Raw genomic sequence first — 14,535 nt, forward strand, 5'->3', positions numbered from 1 at the left:
TACACGGGACCTCAACACATTGTATAATTAATCAAGCTGACTCACGACCCACATGGCACAATAGAGTATTACATGAAATAGCGGGCGACAAAATTAACATCCCACGCCCGAATACTCCTCCATAAGGAATGCTATGCTGAATGAACACACCAGGCTGGTGTAGAATACACATCCACATCTGGACCCATCAACGGACCCCAAACCGATTCTGATAATAACATGATTGGGAAAATACCCTCTCAAGGATCTATAATGACCTTTTTCCCATGACACACAAGAACAGCCGTCGAATATCGAACAAACTTTCACAATTCACAATCAACCGAATAGAGCGCCTTTCAGGCCTAAACTCTCACATCAGCGATAGTACCAAAATCTCCATACTTGGTTTAAAATCTTTAATCAATCAAGTGACTACATGTCACACTTATACAATCTTCCCGTGAGATACGCTCTCACGACCTTCCGCACCAAGTAACAAGTCTGCACATCCATACCACCGGCCACACTAATGCTGTAAAGCAAATCAAGAAGCCGTAAATCAGTACACAAAGCCTCTTACATAGGACACCGATCTCAGGTGACGCTAAGACAATAACAGCTTACTCCAAACATCTGAATTCTTCCTTGATCATCCGAGCTCATGACATTCTTGTCAACATCAAACCGCAACCATGATCCTCAGCTTTCAATTCCCCATGCCGCTCACTGCACCTAACATGTCAATATGTGAGAGTACCAGAATCCCATAATAACCCCCGATCCACTAATAGGATAAACACTTCATCATATAGAAACTTTTTACTTAGCTCATTTCAGAAGAACCAATGCAACACGCAACTGAATTCCCAAACCGCAGAAAATACAACCTCATGTCGTAATTTAAACTGCCATAACTCTTCCGAAAATCCATTTACACAACAAAGCCATACGAATCGAATACCTCCCAAATCAACCAAGTTGTGGTGACGCTCAAGCCCAAGTGCATAACTACAAACCACATGTATAACTTCATGTTGTAGAAACTGGTCACTACCATAACCGTGCTGATTCAACTATTACCAACCGAGCCACTTCTTCTTCTTTACTCGGGATTTTCCCTAGAAATAATAATAGCTCCATTCAAAACATCATGAACCCAAATCTGCGCTCATCCTAAGTGGGCCTCATTTCACGAGACCACGCTGTCTCACAACCCCTGAACCATCTCATACCCTTCTTGTGCGCATATTCACATCTTCAACTGGTACACCCATTCTGATAATTTCCCTATGATTCCGAAGTTATTTTCTCCCATCTTCCAATACTGTATCACATACCCAATGATAACATAAAACATTCCAAGCCCTTTTTTATAATCCACTGCAAAAGCTCAATACTTAACCATACTACTGGCTCAAAATCCTTAGGCACCGCACTTTGAACCCACTAGAACCATTGTTGAGAGTCACCCACTCTGACTTGTTCCCAATTATGATCAAGCTCCAAGGCCCTGCTGGCACATGAACACCTTCTCAAAGAAGCAACCGGCTGAATTCCTTTCCTTGTACATCACATCTACACGAAGCGTAAACTCTAAGTCTTCCCAAAACCTGAACATTAACCGATAAAATATAACACACATTTCTCAAATCCTTGGCTCAAATCATGTCACGACCCAAAATTTCCCACCAACGGGACCGTGATGGCGCCTAATATTTCACTTGCTAGGCAAGCCAACGTTAGAGAATCATTAACCAATTCCTTAGTTCCATTTAGTAATTAACAATAATTAACTCAGATGAAATATAATAAGTGCGGAATATCATAAAACTGTATTAATTACTACCACCCGGATCTGGAGTCACAATTCACGAGCATTCTAGAATTTACTACAAGTAATAATCTGAAAGAAATACAATTGTCTGAATGAAAGAAACAGTAGAACAGAAAAGATAGGCGGGGACTTCAAGGTCTGTGAACGCCAACAGATCTATCTTGAGTCTCCGGACAGCGGACCAATAGCAAAATCTCGATCAACCCGAACCGGTATCAAAGTCTACACAGAAAGTGCAGAGTGCAGCATCAGTACAACCGACTCCATGTACTGGTAAGTGTCGAGCCTAACCTCGGTGAAGTAGTGACGAGACTAGGACAAGACACCCACATATAGCCTGAACAGTATAATCATGCTAGTGGCAACAACAGTAAATAAAGAAACAACACAGAAATAATGGGAAGGGAACATACAGTGGGGGAATACAACATAAAGAGTGAGAATAATGAAAAGACAGAATTAAACCGAAAATCCTTAAACGAATTGAGAAATTAAAACAGCAAGGAAAACTGCACGGCATCACCCTTCGTGCTTTTACTCTCAGCCTCACCAAATAAATAAATAGAACGGCACGGCATCACCCTTCGTGTATTAAACCTCTCGTAATATACACGGCATCACCCTTCGTGCTTTAAACCTCTCATAATATACACGGCATCACCCTTCGTGCTTTAAACCTCTCATAATATACACGGCATCACCCTTCATGCTTTAAACCTCTCATAATATACACAGCATCACCCTTCGTGCTTTACACTCTTCCTCACAATTCACATAATCAATAACAACGGATAGAGAGAAGTTTCACAAAGAAATCAATATTTCATCAATGATTACTTTCACAATTTAATATCTCAACCTCGAATCAATATTCACAATTTTATCAACCTTGGTGAAACCGGATACAAGTCTCCCAACATTTCAACAACAACAATAAGCATGGATAACAAGATTTAAGACTACAAATTTGCAAAAATGGAATTTTACTCGTATGCTATGACTCGACCATAACGCATAGATGCTCGTCACCTCAACTATACATCGTATTCAACAACAAAACACGTAGCAAATACTCACACAATACCTATTCCCTCAAGCCAAAGTTAGACACAATACTTACCTCAATTTCGCAAGCCACTCACTGTTCAAGTATCGCTTTCCCTTTAGAATTCACCTCCAACCCACTCGTATATAATCATAATTAGTTTAATATCATCAATTATCGCTAAAGGAATCAACTTTAATGCATAATTACAGTTTTTCTAAGTTTTCCTAACAAAAGTCAAAAACCGACCCCGGGCCCGCTTGGTCAAAACTCGAGGTTCGGACCAAAATCCATTTACCCATTCACCCCCGAGCCCGAATATGTAATTAGTTTTGGAATCCGACCTCAAATTGGGGTCTAAATACTCAAATTTTCGAAATTCCTAAGTTCTATCCAAAAATCCTAATTTCACCATAAAACTTCTAGATTCTAGGTTGAAATCTTGTTATAAGATGTAAAAGATTGAAAGAAAAGAGTTAGGAATCACTTACCTATGATTTGGGGAAGATTTGGTCTTTGGAAAATCGCCTCTTAAGGTTTAGGGTTCGAAAAATTGAAGAATGAAATGAAAAATCCCGTCTAAGTCCAAGGTTATCAGCGGCGGACGTCGCATTTGCGACCTGAGCTTCGCAATTGCGAAGCTCGCAAATACGAAGGGGTCATCGCAAATGCGAGATCCTTCACATTTTCGCAGCCTTCGCATTTGCGAAGAATATATCGCAATTGCGACAATTGGCCCATCGCATTTGCGGGCAGAAATTCGCATTTGCGAACATACCCTTCCCCAGACCCCCATCGCAATTGCGAAGAAAATCTCGCAATTGCGAGAACATGCTGGCCCAGGCCTTCTTTGCAATTGCGATAGATACCTCGCAATTGCCAGGCATGCTTATTTTGCATTTGCGAAGCGTGATCTCGCAAGAGGCCTGCAACAGGTTCAGTTATACCAAAAAAATTTTTTAAGTTCAAAACATCCCGTGGCCTATCCGAAACTCACTCGAGGCCTCGAAGCTCCAAACCAAACATGCACACAAGTCTAAAAATATCATACAAATTTGCTTGCGCGATCAAATTGCCAAAATAACACCTAGAACTACGAATTTAGCACCAAATCAAATGAAATTCTCAAGAACACTTTAAAATTCATATCTTCTCAACTGGATGTCTGAATCACGTCAAATGAACTCCGTTGCTCACCAAATTTTACAGACAAGTCTTAAATGTCATAATGAACCTGTACCGGGCTCCGAAGCTAAAATACGGACCTGATACTAACAATGCCAAATATCAATCAATTCTTAAAAATAAATAATTTTCAGACTTTTAATTTTCATCAAAAATTCATAACTCAAGCTAGGGACCTCCGAATTAAATTCCGGCATACGCCCAGGTCCCATAATTCGATACGGACCTATCGGGACCGTCAAAGTACGGATCCAGGCTTGTTTACCAAAAATGATGACCTAAGTCAACAAAAATCAACTTTTAAGGCAAAAATTCTTATTTTCATTAGTTTTCAACGTAAAAGATTTTCGGAAACCTACCCCGACTGTGCACGCAAATCGAGAAGGATAAAAATGAGATTTTTAAGGCTTAAGAGCGTAGATTTGAAAAGCATAAGATGACCGTTTGGGTCATCACAAATCACCACTGATGTTTTCTTTCCTTAGTCGTAGCAACCCACCAATATGTCGATAACCAGAAACCTCACAAATAGACAACCATGCAATCCAATCATAGACAATGGGGCTCTCTCACTTAGCTTAAAGCTACCATTGCATAACTCTAGAATCCACCGAGACTACTTATCCCCCATTGACATGATTTTGCACAATCAACCCGCCAAATTCCTCGAAATCCTTATGTCAAATATTTCATGAACATTTTGAATCACTAGCCACATTCACATATTCGACCTCTTATTGGAAGCCAGTAAAATCCTTCGTAGAGGCTTCGTCGACACCATGCAACCGCCAGCCTACTCACAGGAGATAACTCACCTGTGGAAAGTCCATGTCGACACCTTCCAACGGCGTTGCACTAAGTACCATTACTATGAAATCCTTAAACAATCCTGAGCCCGTGCTCATTCACCAATTGTACAAGCCCGTTCACTCCCCATTGACATCGTGCGATGATACATTCCAATCCAAAGTCATGTTGTATCCTTCTTCATATCAAGCAACTCCTTCCTGTCGCACCCAATCTTCCTCAATATAGCAGCCAATATTCCAAATCAAGCATGTAGACCTAGTCACTGTCCACCATGAATCCCAAATCACTCTAACTTCCCCCAAGGCGTGTGGCTATCCCACTACAGAACTCGTATGCTGCTCTACCACTCTCCCACTTTGGTCAAACCCTCTCCTTTAAGAAACTACTCGACTTTTGTTTCTCACACTTGGCCTTCTAGAAATTTAACCACCACAAGACAACTCCCACATGTTCTTTCTCATCCTTCGCTGCTCAGTTGTTGCCTTAAATCAAAATCTACCTCTACAGCACTTGAACCAATCGATCCCTACCAACTTTAAACCTTTTCGAAGATCATCTTTCTTGAGCCCTCAACACCCGGACCACTAATTAAGTCCTGAACCACTGCACACTGCGATCTCTGACAGCCGCTTCCCCGGCACTATTTAACACTACCCTACCCCGAAGGCAAATTGATGAATACCATAATATCGGCAAACTTAACACATTCAATCCAGGGCGACGATACCACATCATAGATGAAAATTCCACCATGCTTGAAATACCAAGTCTCTTTACTCCATCAATCCAACCTGAACATTCTTAGTCCGATTGCATTTCCCTCCGCTAGAAATAAAACACTGAACCTCTGAATCACGCATTGAGAAAAACCTCATTCATTGCCCCTATACGTAGACAAGTATCCTACCATTGCTTTAATACTGTGCGATAACAACTCGTGAACATTATAGCAATTGGTGCATAGCCCCAAAACCATCAGAAATACAGCTACTAAGCTGAGATGACAGAATTTCCTTCCACAAGGCGACGACATCAGCCCAATCGAATACGCAGGGAGAAACATCCTGCTCTACATCAGTTGTGCCATTAAAATTCCTCGATTTCAAATTTATTACAAGCGCTTCACGACGCATAAGATTGAATGGGAAGAAAATGAAGGCATAAGCCTCAAAGGAATCAAATCGCACGATGAGGAATCAAGAAGGGAAGTGCTCCTGACAGTCTTGTAGCCTCTCGAAGAAAAGTACATACATCTCCGTACCGATCCGCAAGACTCTACTAGACTCGCTCATGACTCGTGAGACCTAAGTGAACCTAGTGCTCTGATACTATGTTGTCACGACCCAAAATCTATAAAGGTCATGATGGCGTTGGACACCACTGTTAGGCAAGCCAACAATAATTACTTAATTTGGCTCTTATTTTAATAATTTTATGAAATCATATTTCCTTCAATTAAGAAGTAAAAGATGGAATTTACAGAGTGAATAATAATATTTTTAACAAATTTCAATACAGGACAACCCAAATCACCCCAAAACTCGGTGTCACAAGTGTATGAGCCTCAACTAGGAATGTAAAATAAAATACAACATCTGTCCGGAATACAAATTCGGACAGGAGAAAGATAAATACTCTGAAGGAGACTCTGCTGGCTGCAGACTCGTAACGTGGAATGCAGCTCACCTAAATCCCCGCAATAACCACGCCTTTACGCCCACAAGGCCACTAGACATATATACACCTGCACAAAAATGTACAGCAAGTGTAGTATGAGTACGTAAATCAACGCGTACCCAGTAAGTATCCCGCCTAACCTCGAAGAAGTAGTGACGAGGGTTCGACTTCGACACTTACTATGGGCTATAAATAAAATATCAATGATATAATTAAGTATGGATTACGTAGAACGGATGTAAGCTCAATATCATGAAATAAGTGAATAATTCTTTTGTTAATAAAAAATTTCCAAATTTATTTTTTCACCATTTATCAATTTGTATCTTAGGCCAATGAAGCAATATTAATTTTCATAAATTTCAAAGCAACCAATTCAATCATGCGCAAATCATGTCGAGGTCGTACGGCCCAATCCAACATAATATTTAAAATGTGCACTGTCGAGGGTCGAACGACACGAACCATAGATGCATTTATTTAAGCTGCCGAGGCGTTCGGCCCGCTCCACAAAAGAGAAAACACATTAAACAATCAATTCAAGATTTATTAAGGGGCAATTATTCCAAAATTTCAAATTCTCATTTAACGGTCAAGTAAATGAAGTTTAACCTTTTTAAAGTTCCCTTACCAAGTTTCGATATGATTTAAGCAATTTAGATTTAGGATGCAAGCATCGCAAGTACGACATGATATTGGTCCTAGACTACCCAGACATAAGCATATTAGTAGCTACGCACGGACTCTTGTCATCTCGTGCGTACGTATCCCCCCACAAATAGGAACACATAATGATTTGATTCACCTATGGGGTTACTTTCCTCTTACAAGGTTGGAAAGGAGACTTACCTCGCTCCGAAATTCCATAACCGGCTCCCAAGCCCTTCCAACAACTCAAACCGTTGCACATCGCTCCAAAACTAGTCAATAAATGTGCAAACCCATAAATATATACTCTAATACTCAAAATAATTCAATTTATAACAATTTCCAACTCCGCTCGAAAAATCGATAAGGCAACCCTCGGGCTCACGTGCCCAGATTCCGAAATTTTTCGAAGACAAACACTACCCATAGCACTACGAACTCAAATATATAATTTATTCCAAATTCCATGTCCAATTTCGTGGTCAAAATCTAAAAATACTAATTTCTAGGGTTTTTCTTCAAAATCTCAAATTTCTACTAATTTTCAAGTCTAAATCCTTATATAATACAAGTATTTAACTTGCATTAGGTGGGAATCACTTACCTTGACACATATGACAAAAATCTCCCTTCCAAAAGCTCTAAAAATCATCCAACCAAATGAAAAATGGGTGAAATGAACCCAAACCCAGCTATAAAAAAACATTCTGCCCATCCGGACTTTCCACATCTGCGGTACACCAGCCGCACCTACGGAAATTCCATCGCAGGTGCGGCTCCAACTCGGCCCAGCAATCCCCGCATCTGCGCCCCATGTAGCGCATTTGCGCGTCCGCTTCTGCGGCTCTTCATGCGCAGGTGTGGTCCCGCTTTTGCGGAATTTGACCGCATCTGCGGTCCCAGCCTTCCCCAGCCAAAACCGCTTCTGCGACCCTCTTTGCCGCTTCTGCGGCTCCGCATCTGTGGCCGAAACCTCGCAGGTGCGGTTACACCATATATCAGTTGCCTTAACATTTCTTCCAAGTCCAAACTCGGTCCGTTAACCACCCAGAATCCACCCGAGGCCCTGAGGACCTCAACCAAATATACCAACACGTCCCAAAATACATTACGAACTTAGTCGAGCCTTTAAATCACATCAAACAACGCTAACAACACGAATCACCCTCCAATTGAAACTTAATGAACTTTGAAACTTCAAACTTTTACAATCGATGCCGAAACCTATCAAATCACATCCGTTTGACCTCAAATTTCGCACACAAGTCACATTCGACATTACAGACCTATTCCAACTTTCGAAATCGGAATCCAACCCTGATATCAAAAAGTCTACTCCCAGTAAAACTTCTTAAAATAATCCAAATTTCCAACTTTTGCCCAAATGACCCCAAAATGACCTACGGACCTACAAATCCACTTCCGGACATGCTCCTAAGACCAGAATCATCATACGGAGCTATTCTTAGACTCGGAATCCCAAACGGACGTCAATATCATTGAAATACACTTCAACTCAAATTTAAAGTCGCAGAAACGCTCCCAGGTCATCCAAAACTCGATACGGACATACGCCCAAGTCCAAAATCACCATACGAACCTATTGGAACCTTCAAATCCCGATTCCGGGGTTATTTTCTTAAAAATCCCACTTTAGTCAATTCCTCCAGCTTAAAGCTTCCGAAATTAGAATTTTCTTTCCAAATCAACTCCGAACTTCCCAAAATTAAATTTCGACCACGCATACAAGTCATAATACATGAAGTGAAGCTGCTCAGGTCCTCAAACCACTGAACGACGTGCTAAAGCGCAAAATGATCGGTCGAGTCATTATAGAAACCCGAAGAAAAACCCTTCCTCTCTCCATAAATGCTACATCACGAACCTTCTGATCGGCATAACTCTTCTGCCTAGATTGTGTTGTACGAAGCAATCCTGAATCAACTTGACTTTCTCCAAGGCATCCCGAACCAAATCAGTGCCCAACAACCTAGCCTCTTCTGGCTCAAACCAACCAACTGGAGAACGAAACCACCTCCTATATAGGCCCTCATAAGGAGCCATCTGAATACTCGATTGGTAGCCATTATTGTAGGCAAACTTTGCAAGGGGAAAGAACTGATCCCAAGAACCCCTAAAATTCATAAAACAAGAACGTAGCATATCTTCCAAGATCTGAACAGTGCGCTCGGACTGCCCGTCCATCTGGAGGTGAAATGTTGTACTCAACTCAACCTGTATGCCTAACACACGTTGTATGGCCCTCCAAACATGCGATGTAAATTGTGTGCCTCGATCGGAGATAATGGACATCGGTACACCATAGAGACGAACAATCTCACAGATATAGATCTGAGCCAGCTGCTCTGAAGAGTAGGTAGTCACAACTGAATGAAGTGTGCAAAATTGATCAACCTGTCCATAATAACCCATACTGCATCAAATTTCTTCGAAGTCCTCATAAGCCCAACAAAAAAATCCATGGTAACACGCTCTCATTTTCACTCAGGAATATCAAGTCTCTGAAGCAAACCGCCCGGCCTCTGATGCTCGTACTTCACCTACTGACAGTTCAAGCACCGATCCATATACTCCACTATATCTTTCTTCATTCTCCTCCACTAATAGTGTTGCCTCAAATCCTGATTCATCTTCGCAGCACCCGGATAAATAGAATACCGCGAACTATGGGCCTCCTCAATAATCAACTCATGCAACTCATCTACATTGCACACAAATCCGACCATGTATCCTCAACACTCCATCATCTCCAATAGAAACCTTTTTGGCATCGCCGTACTGCATTGTGTCCTTAAGGACTAGCAAATGGTAGGCGTCATACTGACGTGATCTGATGCGCTCATACAAAGAAGGTCGAGAAACCACACAAGCTAGAACTCGGCTAGGCTTTGAAATATTCAATCTCACAAACTAATTGGCCAACCCCTGAACATCCAACGCTAAAGGTCTCTCCCTAACTGGAATATATGCAAGGCTACTCATACTCTCTGCCTTCCTACTCAAGGAACCGGCCACCATATTGGCCTTCCCGAGATGATACAGAAGTGATATCATAGTCTTTTAACACCTCTAACCACCTCCGCTGCCTCAAGTTCAGATCTTTTTGCTTAAATAAGTGATTTAGATTCGATGATTGGTGAATACCTCGTAAGTCATGTCGTAGAGATAGTGCCTCAAAATCTTCAATGCGTGAACAATAGCTGACAACTCTAGATCATGAACGGGGTAGTTCTTATCATGGGGCTTCAACTAGAGCTAAGTATAAGCAATCACTCTACCCTCCTACATCAAGACACACCCAATACCAATCCGTTAAGCATCACAACAAACCGTATATGAACCAGATGTTGAAGGCAAACTAGAACTGGAGTTGTGGTCAAGGCAGTATAAAGCTTCTGAAAGCTCTGCTCACACTCATTGAACCACCTGAATGGAACACCCTTCTAGGTCAATCTGGTCAAAGGTGCAGTAATGGACGACAAACCCTCTACAAACGGCAATAATACCCGGCCAAACCAAGAAAACTCCGGATCTAAGTAGCTGAAGACGGTCTGGGCCAACTCTGAACTGCATCAATCTTCTTTGGATCTACTTTAATCCCCTCACTCGACACCACATGACCCAAAAATGCCACTGAATCAAGCCAGAATTCACACTTTAAGAATTTTGCATCTAACTTCTTCTTCATCAATGTTAAGAGCACGTTCCTCAAATACTGCGCATGATCCTCCCGGCTGCGCGAATACACCAAGATGTCGCCAATGAATATGATGACAAAAGAGTCGAGAAATGGTTGGAATACATTGTTCATCAGGTGGATAAATGTTATTGGGGCGTTGGTTAACCCAAATGACATCACTAGGAACTCATAGTGACCATACCGATTCCTGAAAGCAGTCTTCGGGATTTTCGAGTCCCGAATCTTTAGTTGATAATACCATGACCTCAAATCAATCTTTAAGAACACTCTAGCACCATGAAGTTGGTCAAATAAATCATCAATACGCGGTAGTGGGTACTTGTTCTTGACTGTAACTTTGTTCAACTGCCTATAATTAATACACATCTGCATAGAGCCATCTTTCTTCTTCACAAAGAAAACTGGAGCATCCCAAGGCAAGACACTCCGTCGAATGAAATGCTTATCAAGCAACTCCTGACACTACTAAAAATAGCAAATTTGCGACCGTCAAATCGGTCGGAAATCGTGTTTTTCGACGGATATCCGACTAAAAAGTGTCAGTCAAAAAACACGTGGTCGCAATATATTTGCGACACAATTAGTCAAAAATTTGTGACGGATTCAGTCGCAAACTAAAAAATACGGGAACATTCGAATTTAAGCCATTTGCGACCGAATCAGTTGCTAAATTTACGAATGATTCAGTCGCTGACCAGAATTAAAAAAAATAAATACAAATTAAAATTTTCGACTGATTCGTCAAAAAATTAAATAATAAACTTAAGTTTTAATTAATTATTCTGACTGAAACAGTCATACATATTGAGTATTAATTAATTAAAAAATTTCAGACATTCTCAATTTGCGACTGAATCAGTCGTAAATCTTAGTTAAATTTTTTAGAAATTCTCAATTTACGACTGAATCAGTCGCAAATTTGGGTAATTTCTGGTGAAATTTGTGACTGATTAGTCGCAAATCTAGGCAATATTTAGCAGAATTCTGCTGTATTAGTAATTACACCACCTGCCAAATAAAACAGACAACCCAACACCTAGGCGAACGGCCCGATCCCATAAGACTGGTAGAAGAAAATACCCCGCTCGCGAATCATACGTGCGACGCGGTCAAATATAAATTTAATATTAAAAATTATATCTCTTTCTTGATTCTTTTCAAAATAAGGGAAATTCAACTTGTAGCTTTTTAAGGAAATTACCCCGCTCACGAAACATACATGCGACGCGGTTACATATAGATTTTTTAAGTTATTATGGTGTTCCTCAATTCTTTTCAAAAATATGAAGTTCAAATGAAAACCTTTAAGTTCCCAACTTTTCCTAAATTTCAACTCATTTCAAAACATTTAATAAGCTAACTCAATCTCGCTTCCTTTCAAGACAAACAATAAACATAAATTCAATAACAATAGCAACAAGGCATGATGTAAGCCTAAAACTACCCGGGCATAACCATAGTGTACGGACTCTCGTCACCTCGTGCATACGTACCCCCCACAAATAGAAGCACATAATAATTTAGTTCACCTATGGGGTTAATTCCCTCTTACAAGGTTAGAAAGGAGACTTACCTCGCTCCGTAGTTCTATAACCGACTTCCGAGCCCTTCAAACAACTTGAATCGATGCACAACACTCCAAAACTAGCCAATAATTATGCAAACTCATTAATATACACTCGAATACTCATTATAATCCAATTTATAGCAATTTCTAACCGCGATCGAAAAGTCGATAAAAATCACCTACGGGCCTACGTGCCCGGATTCCAAAAAATTTCGAAGATAACTTTACCCATAACCTGACGAACTCAAATGTATAGTTTATTCTCAATTCCATGCCCAATTTCGTGGTCAAAATTCAAAATACCCAATTTTAGGCCTTCTACCAAAAACCCCACAATTTATACAAATTTCCATGTTCCAATTCATGCATAATTCATGTATTTAACTCACAATGGGAAGAAACCACTTACCTAGAATTGCTTGATGAAAATATCCCCTTAAATCTCTCCAAAATCGTCCAAACCAAATGAAAATGGGCGAAAATGGGCCAAGTCCCATTTATATATAAAAACAAAACCTTCTGCCCAGCGACATTTTCGCACATGCGGCTTCGCAGGCGCGGCCAAAACCTTGCACCTGCGTATTCCCTCTGCCTAGCATGACTCTGCACATGCACCTTCCCTTCTGCATATGCGCCTTCACAGGTGCAGACATACCTTCGCAACTGCGCTCCCAGACTCTTCTCTCACTCTCGCACCTGTGACGCACCTCCGCATCTGCGACCTCGCAAGTGCGGACAAACCTTCGCACCTACGATCACTGCCCAACTTTGCCCAAACCGCACCTGCGACCACTGGCTTGCACCTGTGACCTCGCACCTATGGCCCTTATTGCGCAGGTGCAATCACACCAGATATCAGCTACCTCATCTTTTCTTCCAAGTCCAAACTCGATCTGTTAACAATCCGGAATCCACCCGAGGCCCTCGGGACCTTAACCAATTATACCAACATGTCCCGAAACACAATACGAACTTAGTCGAGCCTCCAAATCACATCAAACAACGTCAAATTCACGAATCGTAACTCAATTCAAGTTTTATGAACTCTAGAACTTCAATTTCTACATTCGATGATAAAACCTATCAAATCACATCCGATTGACCTCAAATCTTGCACACAAGTCATAATTGACATTACGGACCTACTCCAACATTCGAAATTGGAATACGACCCCGATATCAAAAAGTCCACTCCCGGTCAAACTTCTCAAAATTGACCAAATTTCCACCTTTCGCCAAATGACCCCAAAATGACCTACGGACCCCCAAATCCACTTTCGGACGCGCTCCCAATACCAGAATTACCATACGGAGCTATTTCCAGACTCGAAATCCCAAAGGACATTGATAACATTGAAATTCACTTCAACCCAAATTTATGAAATTTTTCCAAAATGCCAACTTCCACGATAGTCGCCGAAACGCTCCCGGGTCATCCAAAAACCGATCCGGACATACGCCCAAGTCTGAATTCATCATACGAATCTGTTGGAACCTTCAAATCACGATTGCGAGATCGTTTACTCAAAAATCCAAACTTAGTCAATTCTTCTAACTTAAAGCTTCCGAAATGGGAATTTTCTTTTCAAATCAACTCTGAACTTCCGTAATTTCAATTCCGATCACGCGTACTAGTCATAATACTTGAAGTGAAGTTGCTCATGGCCTCAAACTGCTAAACGATACGCTAGAGCTCAAAACGACCGGTCGGTTTGTTATATCTCTAACTTCAACTCTAAAACATTCAAATAGCATAGTCAGACTCAGTCTCCTCCTCAGACTCAGACTCCATTGTAGCTTGACTACCTTTATTGCTTTTCGTTTTTAATAATTTTTGGATCAAAGCCCGAGTTGCTTGAAATTCTTGCAATATTTTATCCACTTTTTGACGCATATCTTCCATGTCTTCTTGGGAAACTGATGCCCCAGTGAATAATGTTGCTGCTGGACGACTGGAGGATGGTTGTACTGCAATCCCGTAGACTTGACCTTTATTTATTATTTTCACGAGAAATAAAAAAAAGTAAAAGAAGTAAGAAAACAAACACGTAACTTCATGAAGTTGC

This window comes from Nicotiana tomentosiformis, chromosome 2 (genome assembly GCF_000390325.3).
Source record: "Nicotiana tomentosiformis chromosome 2, ASM39032v3, whole genome shotgun sequence".
NCBI classification, from domain to species: Eukaryota; Viridiplantae; Streptophyta; class Magnoliopsida; order Solanales; family Solanaceae; genus Nicotiana; species Nicotiana tomentosiformis.